Below are 14,888 nucleotides of genomic sequence, written 5' to 3'. Positions count from 1 at the left end.
AATTTTCTATTAAATGATTAAAAGATTCCCTAAAGGTAAATGTGAGGGCATATATTTGCTCCAGTCATGTCAGAGCAAAATTTATGCTACACATATCTTTGAACGTGCCACTCTGTATTTGAAGAATACCATCCGCTGGAAACAAGCACAAAGAGAATAGCATGGAATAGACTTCCTGGTGATGTCCACAGGCAGGTCTGGGAGCCCATAAGCATCTTAAATCAAAAGAGCCACCACTGAGATTCAGCTGCAACTCACGCGTGCGTTATTTAAACACGCTTAGATTGAGTGGCTTATCTGGCCCCAAATAAATCACTGAAATAATTGGAAGCAGAAAGAGCTTTTGTACACTGTCCTTCTTTCTTTGATCACTGGACTCATCTCTTCAATGAACAGGTTTCACCCAACAAAATGATACGTGGTTTGGAACTACTGTGGAATAAGCTCAGATTGGTGAACCAACAACACTGTTGGTTCCGAAAATAAAATTGTGCAGGCACTGAGTAAGTATCACAGGAAAACATTACCAAGTCTTATTAGGAATACTGTTGGAAGTAGCTGTGATGGGAGGGTGGGGCCCAGTTCCTTTAAGAGGAAGGTTGGGACTATTGAGTTCGTTCTCAGCTCCTCTCATTAAAAGGGACTTAAATGAAGACTCCTGACTGTGAAGGGGAGGCCAGCCAGGCTGGGTGAAGAAGGAGGCTTCTGCTAACAAGCCTGGTATGGGGCCTTACACAGAAAATCAGCACAATTGACATCTTTTGTTGTTTCTGTGTGGACTGATGTGTGGGAGAGAAGGCCCTGTTGGGTTAGTTAGGGATATCCTTTTTGAGGGAGCCCTGGAAAAGGAGCCAGGTGGTGAAATAAAGACTAGCTGAGATCTATGTGACAGAGCCTTCACAGCACCTTTAGTTATGGCTCTGTTATACTGGGAAAAAACAGTTGTTCCCCTTCTAGTTACATGCTTTGCTTGTGTGGTGTGAGTGTCTTGAATGTGCCTCTATAAACGCAAGACGCCAAGACCAATATAGAGTGTTGTTTTAAACTGTACACACAAAGGCTCCTCAATTAGACCTCTTCCCATGGTGTAAGTATTTTGATGGTTGCCATTTTGCACTCTGCCCATGGGGTAGAGCCAGGTAACCGTAAATCCCAGATGGGCTGATCAGCAAAGACTCACCCTAACCCACTTCGGTCAAGCAGCTCATGTTCTTTTAAGCGCTTCTTCTTCTTTTTTTTTTTTCTTTAATACAGAAGTATTTTTTAATTTAATTATGTGAAACACAAAATGCTGACTTGACATATATTCACATGTAACTCTTTCTCTCACGTTTACAGCTCAACAGATTGGTGAATTCAGAGGAACTGCTATAAACACTATATACTGTATCGGTATTTCAAAAGTTTATTCCAACCCATTTCTTCTTTTATACTCTAAAACATCTTCATTATGCTGTTGGATGAGATAGATACACAAGAAGACGGAGGTGCCCAAGGTCAGTCCAACCTTCGGCCAGTCAGGTCTGCCAAGTGGCGATTCCCGAATGTAGAACTTTGACCGTGCTGAAAAGCTGCTCAGGAGCCTGGCCGAGGCCACCAGCTTGGACAAAGGGCGCAACAAGGCGGACAAAGGACGCAACAAGGCGGACGGCGCCATCTTGCCGGGCTGGGCTCCTCCTCCTCCAGCCCTGCCGCTCCCGGGGGTCGCTGTCCGGCCGAGCGCCCCCTGGCGGGCAGATGTGCGGAACTGCGGACGCTAACCCCCTCTTTGAAGCACTTCTGACACGCTCAGCACCCTTATGTCCTCAGCGCTTGTGAGTATTTGGGCTTTCCCAACAAGGAGGACGACCTGGTCCCTACAGTTTATTCCCTACTGCTTGGCCTTCAGACCGTGTGCTCACCATAAATGAATCCAAGGAAAAGATCGGATTCAAGATCAGATTCAAAGTTAAGTGGAATTTGATTTGATAAGGAAATATATTTACCTCTTAAATGTTAGATTCATATGCATTAGAGCAAGTTAAAATTAACTTTAATATTACTAATATTAATAATAATGTTCAACACTACCATGTTTAATGCCATGGTGGTAATGTAGTTACTGAGGCTTTGCTGAAACATGACAACTGCTAATAACTGCTGCTTTTTGAATGCCTACTATGTGCCAGGGGATTTATGTACATTATTAGTCTTCTAAAAACTCTGTCAGATGTGTAAACCTTGTAAGATATAGGGACTCTGGCAAAAAAAAAAAAAGGAAAAAAAGCCCAAGTAAATTGCTTAAGATTGCCCAGGTAGTAAGTGGGAGAGATGGGCTCAAACTTAGGTCTGTCTGACTCCAAATCCCATGAGTTTCCATAACAATGTGTTATCATTTTGGTATTTTTCTCTAAGAAGAAGGACAATTATTTTAATATATTTGGAAACAATATTTTTTTATTTTAAGATTTTGCAAGGCAGAATAGGATCATAATCTATCATAAAAGTATGCTTGGTATCGCAAACTCCAGGAAAATAATGGACGCCTTTCTAAAGGATGCAGCAATTCTCCCCCACTGATTTCGCATAGCATTCATCTACAGAATTTAACTTTTTCTAGATTCCTGGAGGAAAAATCCCTCCTTACATGATAAAATTAAAGACATATTCATAACCAAAAATTCCTCTAAGCAGAATTGAATTTTAAAACTTCCAGCAAAAAGAGGCTGACATCTCAGCAGAAGGTAAATAAAGATACTTTCTGCATCTTCTACATTAATTGACACTCATTTTAAAATATACTAATTAGTTGATGGACAGTGAACTAAGGAATTTTCACCTTCTAGTAAATTATGTGAAGTAGTGGCACCTACAGACAATGTACGATATTGCAGTCTAGCATCATTAGAAAGAAATTCTAAAGACTTTAATATAGGAAGAACCTGTTTTGTCAGGTTTTAATTTGTATTTATTTATTTTAAAATTTATTTATTTTTTACTTTTTTAAATTTTTGGCTGCGTTGGGTCTTTGTTGCTGTGTGCCGGCTTTCTCTGGTTGCTGCGAGAGGGGCTACTCTTCGTTGTGGTGCACAGGCTTCTCATTGCAGTGGCTTCTCTTGTGGCGGAGCACGGGCTCTAGGCACGCAGGCTTCAGTAGTTGTGGCATGCGGGCTCAGTAGTTGTGGCACGCGAGCTCTAGAGCACAGGCTCAGTAGTTGCGGCAGACAGGCTTACTTACTCTGTGGCATGTGCGATCTTCCTGGGCCAGGGCTTGAACCGGTGTCCCCTGCATTGGCAGGCGGATTCTTAACCACTCTGCCACCAGGGAAGCCCCTGTTTTGTCAGGTTTTTAAAATTACAGAATGCATCTTCCTGGAAAAATACACTATGTCTGGAGTATAAGTAGTTACAGAGTATGCATGGCACATCTTTCTGACATCTCAATTTTATTCGACATTTATATACGAAAATAAATGTTTATTGTGACTTAGATGGCACAATTAGCCTGATTTTTTTTTTTTAATCTATGATGGAAATCTTCCAAAAGTGTCTCTGTTTCAAACACATTCATTTTCGTCTTGCTATTAGAGGTTCTTCAGTGGAAAACTTTTAGAAATATTGGAACTAGCTCATTCCCTTTGTTTGAAAGATGAGAAAAGTCATGTTCCAGCTTGTGTCTAGGCTCAGAGAAAAGTTCAGGGAAGACAGACTTACAGACTCTTATTCTTCATTCTTTCCATCTGAATTTACCACAGGGTCCCCGTTTGTATGGTAGATACTCAATCCAAATAGAAAAAAAATGTTCACGTTGGGGAATCACAAACACGTGGTCAAAAGAATTTGGGGAACGTGAGAAGTTCTATAACCTCGGAATCACTGAAAATTGGTAGCAATGCTACAATAAAAATCTCTCATGGGAGAAATTCTGCAAGTTCTCAAAGGACTGTGAGTGACATCGAGCAATTGCAACAGCAAGCACCTCTTCTTGCTGATCATCAGTCTCTTTTTGCTGGAAGTTTTAAAATTCAATTCCTCTTAGAGGAATTTTTGGTTATGAATATGCCTTTAATTTTATCATGTAAGACAGCAATTAAATCACCAGCATTAGCTTTATTGCACAGTTAACATTCTGATACACATCTATTCCATATAATGAAAGATACTCAAATTTCGGCCAAATTTTTAAGTTCAAAGAATAGCTTTAAAATAAGACTGCCAATGAGTGCTTGTTGTTTGATGTGCAGATAGTTAGATATCCAGATTTTGGGGCCATACATGTCTTTGTGTTCTACTTTGCTTTATCAGAAAGCAAAAGGACTTAGATGTGGCCTAACAGTAGACAGATAACTTCAAAATTTCCAAATGATTCTTCAAAATGAAATCATAGACTGAGGTTGGCAAAAATGAGAACTGAAAATATGTAAGGATCATTACTACGGCAGATAGCCAAGCCAGGCTCAAATGGGTGCAAATTAGCTGTTACCATGTTGCTGAAGAGGCACGCATTTGGCTTTTAGTCAAAGCGACGTGGTCAACATGGAAACATTATTGTTGCACATAACTAGTGTTTCAGATGTAGGGAGCCTCCAGGGTTTGTTAATTCAGCAACTTAAGAAAGCCATTAAATACCCAGAATTATTCTTTTTCTTCTATCAGCCTTGCCATCTGGGATAGGCCCTTTCATGCTCGCAAAATGATTCTGTCTGCAAACTTTACATCCTCACACGCCAATGTCCAGAGGAAAAACAAACTCAAGAGCCCTCTCTCACATGTCTTTCTTAAGAGCTTAGAATCTTTCTCCGGGAGTTATTCCAACAGATTTCCACTCGTGCCTTATTAGATTGGGATCAGGTATCTCTTTCCAGCTCAATCTCAAAATGGAAAGGGAAATTGAACTACTGTGTTATGATCGGTTGAAGGCAATCAGGATTCACCCTCTTGGGGCTGTGACTGAGGCAGGACTAATCTTTCCTGAGCCCTAATACCTGCATCAAATATGGGTTCTACAGAAGGGAAAAGGGCTCTTGGCAAAAAACCAAGTGTCTCCTACACGGCACATCATAAAGCAACAGAAATTAACATCCCCAAGGATCGATGGGGAGAAACTTTTAGCATGGAAGGTACCTTGATATAAAATAGAATGTATAGGGACTTCCCTGGTGGCGCAGTGGTTAAGAATCCGCCTGCCAATGCAGGAGACATGGGTTCGAGCCCTGGTCCGGGAATATCCCATATGCCGTGGAGCAACTAAGCCCGTGTGCCACAACTACTGAGCCCGCGTGCTGCAACTACTGAAGCCCCTGCACCTAGAGCCCGAGCTCTGCAACAAGAGAAGCCACCGCAGTGAGAAGCCCACACACTGCAACGAAGAGTAGCAGTGGCAACTAGAGAAAGCCCGTGCACAGCAACGAGGACCCAATGCAGCCAAAAAATAAATTAATTTAAAAAAATAGAATGCATAAGTGAAAGATATGCTTAGAGGACTTAAAGAAAGGAAAACACATTAGGTCAGTGTTTCCATCTATATCCCTTCTGCTATCTGGGAATTTTATCTCTGACTCCTAATCACCAAAGGCAAAGGCAGACTAACATCTTAAGGCTACTTTTCTCAGCTAGTATGTATACAAAGTACAAGAAGGATAATGACTTGTCTTGCAAAATACTGGGACAGCAAAAGGGTTTTTGTCCAGCTGCCTCTTTCCCCAGCACAACTCCATGGGTTCTTTGTGCTTACACACACACACAAATTCATAAAGGCTGTTTCTAGCATTGCTGTGTGCCTGATCTTGGGTTGTGGCATCCTGTGGGAGAAGGGGCACAGGAGATGAAAAGGAAGGTGTTTGTTCTCAGGAAGAATTGTGAGCTCTTTGGGTTCTATGAATTCAATGTAAGGGTCCTGTCAAACAATGTAGATTATGTAGATAATATAATGGAAGTTTATGTTGATAATTTCATTTACAGTGCATATTCTTATCATGTTCTACATTATGGTTACAAAGTAGATTATAGGATTTTTTTCCTCAAACAAGATTGAAAAGGTCAAAGGGATGTTATTTTAATAAATCTCTAAGCCAGAATCACATAACAGTTTCATGTGAAGAAGAATTCTTAACCTTCTCTGTGGAAACTTGAAAAACATTAAAGAAAGGCGAACCTCAAGACTTTCTACTAAAAAAAACTGGTTATAAACATTTTTTAGCATAAAAGAAAATTGTACTTGGATATCCTATCTAATAGTGATTAATGTCCTAAAATTATATTTAGCTAAACCATATTTAGCTGTACTAAAGAAAGCTCAGGCTCCTTTCAGATCTAATATGATTCTAAGAATTCTAAGATTTTATGTTTTACTTAATGTTGTTGTTCTTTTTGTTACTGAGTATTTGAAAACTACACAGATTCATAAATTTAACAACTATTTATTCAGTAACTCATACACGCCAGGCACTGTTCTGAGTGCTTGGGATACATTTGTGAACAAAAGTAGACAAAAGATTGAAGCCCTTGTGAGCTAATATTCTAGTGAGGAAAAGAGAGACCATGAATGATAAACATAACAGATTAATAGATATACTATGATAGAAGGTAATAAGTGCAATGGGGGAATACAGAGCAGGGTGAGAAAATCTAGAGCATAAGAGACATTGCCTCTTTTTTTATGTTTTTTTTAAAATTAATTTTTATTGGAGTATAGTTGCTTTACAATGTTGTGTTAGCTTCTACTGCACAGCAGACGTTGCCTTTTTAAATGAGGTGGATAGGGTAGACCTCATGGTGAAAGATGTATGTATATCTTATAAAGTTGTATGTGTATATATAATATAATATATATTTACATGAGTACATAAATACAAGCTACGTTAAAATTAAATATTAACTATATGTATGTTTCTACACTGAAAGTCTATTAATATATTTCCCACTAATTTAAAGTTTGTGATTAATTCAAACACTACATTGGTTAAAATTTTATCTTTGTGTTTTCCATGAAGAGCTTTAAATAGCATAAAATGACTTCAAAGAATGTTTTTATAATATTTTTTGTTTTTCTTGATTCTAACAGCTTGCTTATGTTAGGAAATTCAGAATATTAAAAAGAAAGAAAATAAAAATCACCCATAATCCCACTGCTCATAGATAAATACTAATATTTTAGAAAAATTCCTCCCTTTCTTCATACCTGTCCTTTTTCCTCTTTCCTCCCTCCCTCTCCCCTTCCTCCTTCACTTCCTTCCTTCCATTCTTCCTTTTATCCACCTAGATAGAATTAAAAATAATTATATAAATGGATAGGTTTTTTGCTTTTTTTTTTAATTGAGGCTATGCATAGGTCTTCAATCTCTTATCTGAAAACTCTGGAACCAAAATGTGCTTGAGAATTGATTGGGTATAAAAAGGTAATTTTATATAAACTGTACATTACATAATATCCCTAGTGTGGTCTGGGGCAGGACCCTGCAATAAAATACATTAATAGTGAAATGTTTGTTCATAATACATGAGATTAATAAAGACTATAAGCAGCCTCATATGAGTTACAGTCATATTTTGCTATTAATTGACTCACAGTTCATCACAAATAGTCTCTTGTTTTTCTGAGCTTATTAGATTTCAGAATTGCAGATAATGAATTGTGAGCCTAAGCACATTTTTTGAAATAGTGTCGCTTCTTAAAGTTATATTTTAGAAAAAATTTTAAAAAAAAGAATTTTTTTAAAAGTTATGTTGACATTCTATCATGTTAAGGTTTTATAAACAATTTTGATAGTGACAAAATAGCTTACATATTAAAAATGTATTAAATATATTTTAAGCATGTTAGTCAATTGTTCACCATATTTGATGTATATGTTTTTCTAGTTTATGTTTACCTATTAATGTTGTCTTTAAAAATATTTACAGATATTACATGTATCAGTAATACCACACATGATACTTGTGGTGCCATCAGACTCATGGCTGCATCTGTAGACCAAATCTGTAGGTTCTTTTTTGTTTGTTTCACCTTAGGGTTCACTTTAATGAAGTGAATAGTGTTGCACATTCTATGGGTCTGGACAAAAGTATGATGACATATGTCAATCATAATGTCAAAGTATTTTCACTGCTCATAAAAACTTCTGGAATCTGTATTCCTCTCCCCTCTCCCCCCAGACTACTGACAACCACTGATCTTTTTATTGTTTCCACAGCTTTGCCTTTTCCAGAATGGCATATAGAATCTATTTTTCTTTTTTTTTCTCCTTGAAAAGAGAGCTTCAACGCCTTTATGTCTATAAGACCACTCATGGCCCACCCATGTGTGGACTGGACAGGCTCCAGGTGGCAAACTCCCCCACTAAATACTGTAGCTTTTCTTCCAATATTGAGCCCTGTTCCACTGGTCCTGCCCAGCAGCCACGTGGAGGATGTGTGTTGGGTATTTGTTGGGTATTTTGTGCCCCTTGTCACAATGAGCCCAGATTCCTGTCAAGTGTGTTGTAAACAGACGAGCCATTTCTTCACGCTCCCTACTCTGAGCACACCCCTATAAGATGTATTCAGTTATGTCTTTCTTTTAAGATTTTATTTTTTCCTTTTTACCCCTCAATCCATCTAGAATAAACTCTTCAGCTACAATGTAACTTCTAAACAAAAACATTTTAAAGATACATTATAGCTATATAGATATTATAGATATATAGTTATTGTAGATATATAAACATGAGCATTTGCACATGGTATAAGATTTTGACAGGTACTTTCTGAGGATCCTCTCTGACTTTTGGGAGCCATCTGGCTCAGAGAGCTGCTCTCAACCACGTGGAAGGTTTAGGATTAGAGCCCTGACCCTGTCAGTAAGGACCACGTGGCCCAACACTGCAGCTGCTGGGTCAGTATGAGGAAGGTCCTTAGTCAAGAATTATCTTCAAAAAATCAAAGACAGTGATTTCCAAGTGGATGAAAAAGTGAAGAAAGAAAAGCAGTTTTTTCTTAAGAAAGTTCGTGAAGAGTGGAAAAAGAAAACCCAGTGATTTCAGTGAATGCCAGTATAGCAGAAGAGAGGCAGCCCCTTTCTGCGCGAGCTAACAGGATGCTAGTCAAGAACACAGAGAAATGTCTTAGACCGTGAACTGTGTGCGAAGACTCAGAAACTCCAAAAAAGAACTTGATGATTCTTATTCCATAAAGAGCCACAACAGATGGCCTTTCTCAGAAAAGTGTCCTCTGCTGGCCTGGTTGATAATCGTAATGTAGTTTTGTAGTGGCTGCTAATTTACCAAAGGTGACCTCAATGCTTCAGACATTGACACTTAAGTATAAAGGAACTTCTGGCTGTAATGTTCCTGCAGTTCCCAGTGAAGAGGGGCTGATTGGTTTTGCTCCTGGAGTGTCAGATGATAGATGTTCTTTGATGTCGTCCTTTCTCCATTACACTAATAAACCCTCAGCCTTTCCTCTTTCTGCCAACTGCCTCCTTCCCCTTGCAAAAGCTTAGTAATATCAGAAGATTGTGATGAGGTCAATTTAGATGAGAATGGGAGAATAATTTTTTAAAGTTTACCACACTCTGAGTTCTGCTTCTTATTCTAGCAATCCTCAGTCCAAGAACATGTAAATGCCACACTGGCTTGACTGTTGCTAACTTTTACAAGCTGCAATGTAACATCCTTCGCAATCAGTTTGGACTTCGCTTATAAAGAATTTGAAATGTACTCAGGTGGTATGTTTATTGGTGCAAAAAAACTTTCAGAAAGTCATCAGAAGAAAAAAATTTTTATCAGAAGTTTAGTTTTTCTTTTATTGTTAATTTTTTGTTGGATTATTGTCCATCAGACTATTTAATTCTGTACTTTATATATATATATATAAGATTTAACATATATATCATATATAAATTGTTTTTACGTATTATCTATAAAGGGAAAACATCTGGCATATATGTTTCTTGCCATTAATTTCCTTTTTTACTTAAATAAATAGCTTCAGGTGTATCTTTGGAGTATCTGTACTTCCAGTTTTTGAAATAATCTAATTAGGAGCTAGGAGGCATATTCTATTGAAACTAATCGACAATCTGATTGTCTTTTGGAAATTGGAGTTGTCTTGCAGACATGAACATCAAGAGTGTGCCTGGAGCTAGAATATTGCCATTTTGGGTCTCCAAAATGGCTCTATATAAAGTGACATATGTAAGTTCAGCTTGCAAACTAGGCTATAACATAAAAAGTCCTCATTCTGCAAATTGCTAACCCCATATCCACACCTGTGATTTAGCTTCTCCTTGAGTGATATGATTTGTTTTTCTAAAGAAGGTAAATGTGAAAACTGGAATCTGAGTTGAACTTGAAATTCCTCAGAACTGCAAGATAGAATAAAAATTATGAAAAGAATTTTGTGTAATAGCCAAAATGTAAAATGCTCTTAGGTTTTAAAAGTAAACACTTCTGGCTCATGTAGCCCTTGGCTTTGAACTGTGGCCTATATATAATGAAACTAATAACTTTCAGATATTTAGACAGAAAGATAAACTCTCAGGGAGGCGGGCTCTTTGCATGGTACCATTGCTACATTCTAACTAACCCTAGATATGGGAGCACTTTAATGTATTTTTTAAAATGAAAATATATACTACTAAGAAATAAGGTATTTATAATCACTTTACCATAAATTAAGACATTATAAAGCCATTTATATAAAATGTAATGTCATTAATTTTTGCATATTATTTATACAAGGATACCCCTGAAAGTTGACTGAAAAGATAAATGAAAAATGAAAGTATAATGCCAAAAAAATGACAAGTGTTTCTCCATTATCTCCTTGTATGTCAAGTTGTCCAGCATTGGTTGGTATTCCCTCTACAGTTCCTTTGTAGACCAGCTGATTTTTTTAGTTTAGAAACTTGTATGAGAATTTTTTAAAGTTTATGATTATTATTTTTGTAATACAAATAGTTTTTTCAGAGTGTCTGTATAGTCTTTATTTTAGTTCATTCTGTCTGGATCAAGATGAGCTCTTTTAATTTGCATGCTTTGATCCATTTTCAGTTGCTTTCAAATTGAACATCGTTATCACTCCTTGTTGGGTTTTCCTGGGGCTTACATCTTGATTGGTCTGCCCCTCTGTCTATCACCATCAACCTGGAACATCCCACCCATTCTTCCCATCATCTGCAGCTGTGTCTTCCTCAACTGGGTCTATACCACCCACCCTATGGGTGTGCTGTACTTCCTTTCCTGTACTTCTAGCCTGTCGCAGCCACTGAAGCTAACCCTATGTCTTTGAGTGGTATGTGATAGGATAACCCTTTCTGTGTTTGAGCCACTCTTTTAATAAGCATAATATATCTAAACTTAACAGAGAATAATCACTTTTTATGCTTTTGTCTTGCAGAGATAATCTTTGGATGGCATCTGATTTTTGTGTTAATTCTATTTATGGTATCTTTATCAACATGACTTAAATTCTCCACAAGCTGGGAACAGTTCAGAGTGAGTTTCGTAACTTGCAGTTTCACATGAAAAGATCTGAGAACTCCTACAGTAAAAGCTGGGTTGGACAAAGCATTTCTTACGTTTATGAGGAAATCCTTTCCTGCACAGCTCCTATTTTTCCTCCTATCAAGCACATTTTGGGAAATATTACCCAAGAGAAATTTCTTTAACCGTCACAGTAAGCAAAGGAAGCTAACATATGATGAAAACCACCCAACTGCCAAACATCACATATTTGATATCATTTAACTTTTTACAAAAATCTGAGATTGTTTTCTTGTCATTTTTCAGTTATGAGAACTGAGGTTTATTAACATCAGGCACACTTGCTCACATTCATACCTGTGCAATCAGGGCCAGAATCTGTACCTGACTCCAAATCCCGTGCTCTTTCTACAAAATTTTCTACAAAACTTACTCATTCATTACATTCTTATTTGATAGAAGTGAATCTCTTGAAGATCTCAGATAAAAGCTCTTAAATTATCTCAACTATTCCTATTGGGAAAAAAACTCCTATTTTTACCTGATGATTTTTTCATTTTACTGGAAAGCAATCAGTGGAGGGTGAAGGCAATAGATGCTAAATAATTTGGTAATAAAGCAAGAATAAATGTCTAAATGTAAATTAAAAGTTTGCTAAACATTGTTAGTGGTAATTTCTTTTGAAAAACATGACAAGCTGGAAAAAATTAAATTTATGAATATAAATTCAAATTTATGTCAGAAACATTGGCCTACCACTTCCTTATATTTAAAAAAATCATTTTAACTTTGTTTGTAAAGTTTCTTAGTGACTAATCTATGTCCTGGGATTAACTCTAATGTTTTATGGGAAAGATAGATTTCTGCCATACTGTTGGAACCTATTGAACTAGGAGTAATAATAAATTAAAGAAAAAATAAATTAAAGGCTAGTTATTCTTTTGGGGAAAATGGATCTACATTTTGCTAATTAATGAAATAATACATTTTGATAAAAAAACGTACAAAGTTTTGCTAGAATATTTGAATATTATAATAGTTCGCTCACTTTAAATTGCCAAATTTTGACTGATTGCCTCCTGTGACTTATAGAAGGAAGATAATACTTCTAGAGACATTGAAAGACCGAGGAATAGGTTGGAAATTAAAAGGAGATTCAATCTCCCCTGGCTTCAATGCATTCTCCCCACAGCTGCTAGAATACTTTTCCTTAGACATTAGAAAGAATAGGAACTGCCTCTCTTTGGTATCACCCACACATCACGCCACACAAGGTACAGTTTTATGCAAATAAAAGAAATTTCCAATAAAATGACAATGACAAATAATAATCCAAAATAGATAATTGATCAAGATGAGAGTTAGGATATGTGTAGAATTGGCCAAATGTCCAAAAATGTATTGGTTTAAAAGAAATTTTTAAGCCATCAGGAATTTTACCTTAACTTCTTATTGAGGAGCTGCTCTGTGTTTGAATTCACATTTTGCTGCAGAATAATCTGGAGTTTATAATGCTAGAGTTTAACTTTGCTGGAAAGTAACACCACCATCTCACTGATTTTTAAAGCAGAACTCATTTGGTATAGTTCTTTCACAAAGGAATTCTATTACCTATGATTTATTTATTAACAACGTATTAAAATGTAGATCATCAGTTATATGCAAGTAGGCACTTCATTGAAAGAAATAAGGAAATTAGACATGGGCTTTGGTGGTTTTATTTCACTGGAACTTTTCCCAAAGTTGCTTCATGAAAATATTTTCTTAAGGAGCTTTGTCACGTTTTGGAAGAAATTCAAATGAATAATTGTATTTTATTTTTATTATGAAGTTTTCAACTTTAAAATATATTTGAGTGTGCTGTGCAATGATCCAAGGTAATACTTTGTCAGACTTGCAAGGATAGCATTTGAATTGTTTAACTCATCTGAGTATATTGGATCTGATTATATTATTATAAAGCTACCACCAGTCCTACTTTCCATTTTCAGAGATATAATAAAGAAAAAAATATGTATATTGTATGTGTACATATATTCCTCACAAGACCCTTGACCTAAACTCTGAGCTTTAACTCCCACATTTGTGATCAAGATTCATTTGTTTCAAACTAGAGAAACTAACTCTGACTGACTTAAACAACTGATTGGAGAGATACTGGGTTACTCACATGAGTAAGAGGGAAGTTGTAGAACATGGTCAATCTTAAGGGGCCAAGGTAGCAACCACTATCCCCTCAAGGCACTCTGTTGCCTTGAAGTTCAAATTCCAGCAAGGGAAAGTCCAACCTGCCTGGTTTGGATCACATTGGTTGTCCCTTGCCTAGGAGAGGACAGGACACTTTAGATCAAACTGGGTCCAGTGGGGAAAAATATAATTTTCCTAAAGGATATTAAGGTGCTATTCTGAAAAGATGGAATGGATGTTTGGAAATCAAGAAAGCAACAGTCTCAAATACCTTTAATAAAGTATTATGCTAGAGTAACTTTCCTCAGAGAACCAGGAAATCTTATGTGTATTTTTTATCATTCTTTTGAGTATGCACATGCAAAGATATATAAGGAATAATATTGCCTAATAATTGACTTTAAAGCATATAATTGACAAGAGGTATTGAGCTATGTCTAAGATTCAGTTAATTGGAAGTATCCCATTTTATAAATGAGGTAGTTACCATATATGTAACCCAAGTTTTAACTCCGAGCTCATATAGATAGAGAAATTTGTTACAGCATTTAGAAAACTGGTGATTTTATTCACATATATCTGTTGGGAGAGGATCCTCCTTGGGAATATCCCATTTCTTTACATCTCGCAAGCAGAGACACTGATTGCCTTAGTTCTGGATTATCTTTTTAAAAATATTTTTCAGGGGCTTCCCTGGTAGCGTAGTGGTTAAGAATCCACTTGCCAAAGCAGGGAACATGGGTTTGAGCCCTGGTCTGGGAGGATCCCACATGCTGCGGAGCAACTAAGCCTGTGTGCCACAACTACTGAGCCTGCACTCTAGAGCCCGCGATCCACAACTACTGAGCCCGTGTGCCACAACTACTGAATCCCACGTGCCTAGAGCCCGTGCTCTCAACAAGAGAAGCCACCGCAATGAGAAGCCCGTGCACCGCAACGAAGAGTAGCCCCCGCTCACGGCAACTAGAGAAAGCCCGCACGCAGCAATGAAGACCCAACACAGCCAAAAATTAAAAACAAACAAACAAAAGAAAATATATATATATATATTTTTTTTTCAGAAGATAGAGGAAGTATCTCCTTCTGGAGTAGGTGGCAGACAGGTTTGCTGCCCAATATAATAAAGATAATGTCTCTTTCCAAAGCAACAGTCAGGCAGGATTACTGCCCATCATAAAAGGCTTGGGTTCTCTAAATTTAGGGTTCCTTTCCTGTAATGTGGCCACTGCATGTGTAGGTGTCAGCTGGCCCTCTTCACTT

The 14,888-nt window shown here is 37.2% G+C and overlaps 2 pseudogenes; both read right to left on the bottom strand.

Annotated features, from left to right (window-relative positions):
- Positions 1–1,287: 1,287 nt before the first annotated feature.
- On the bottom strand, positions 1,288–1,957 carry LOC111186137 (NADH dehydrogenase [ubiquinone] 1 subunit C1, mitochondrial pseudogene; annotated as a pseudogene).
- A 6,432-nt stretch (positions 1,958–8,389) lies between these two features.
- Positions 8,390–8,507, bottom strand: LOC115801995 (small nucleolar RNA SNORA11; annotated as a pseudogene).
- Positions 8,508–14,888: the final 6,381 nt, after the last annotated feature.

Source organism: Delphinapterus leucas, chromosome 5 (genome assembly GCF_059928025.1).
Source record: "Delphinapterus leucas isolate spDelLeu-1000000601 "Yukka" chromosome 5, BTC_Dleu_Yukka2, whole genome shotgun sequence".
Taxonomy (NCBI): domain Eukaryota; kingdom Metazoa; phylum Chordata; class Mammalia; order Artiodactyla; family Monodontidae; genus Delphinapterus; species Delphinapterus leucas.
The sequence above is the reverse complement of the archived record's forward strand: the minus strand, read 5'-3'. Positions and strand labels throughout refer to the sequence as shown.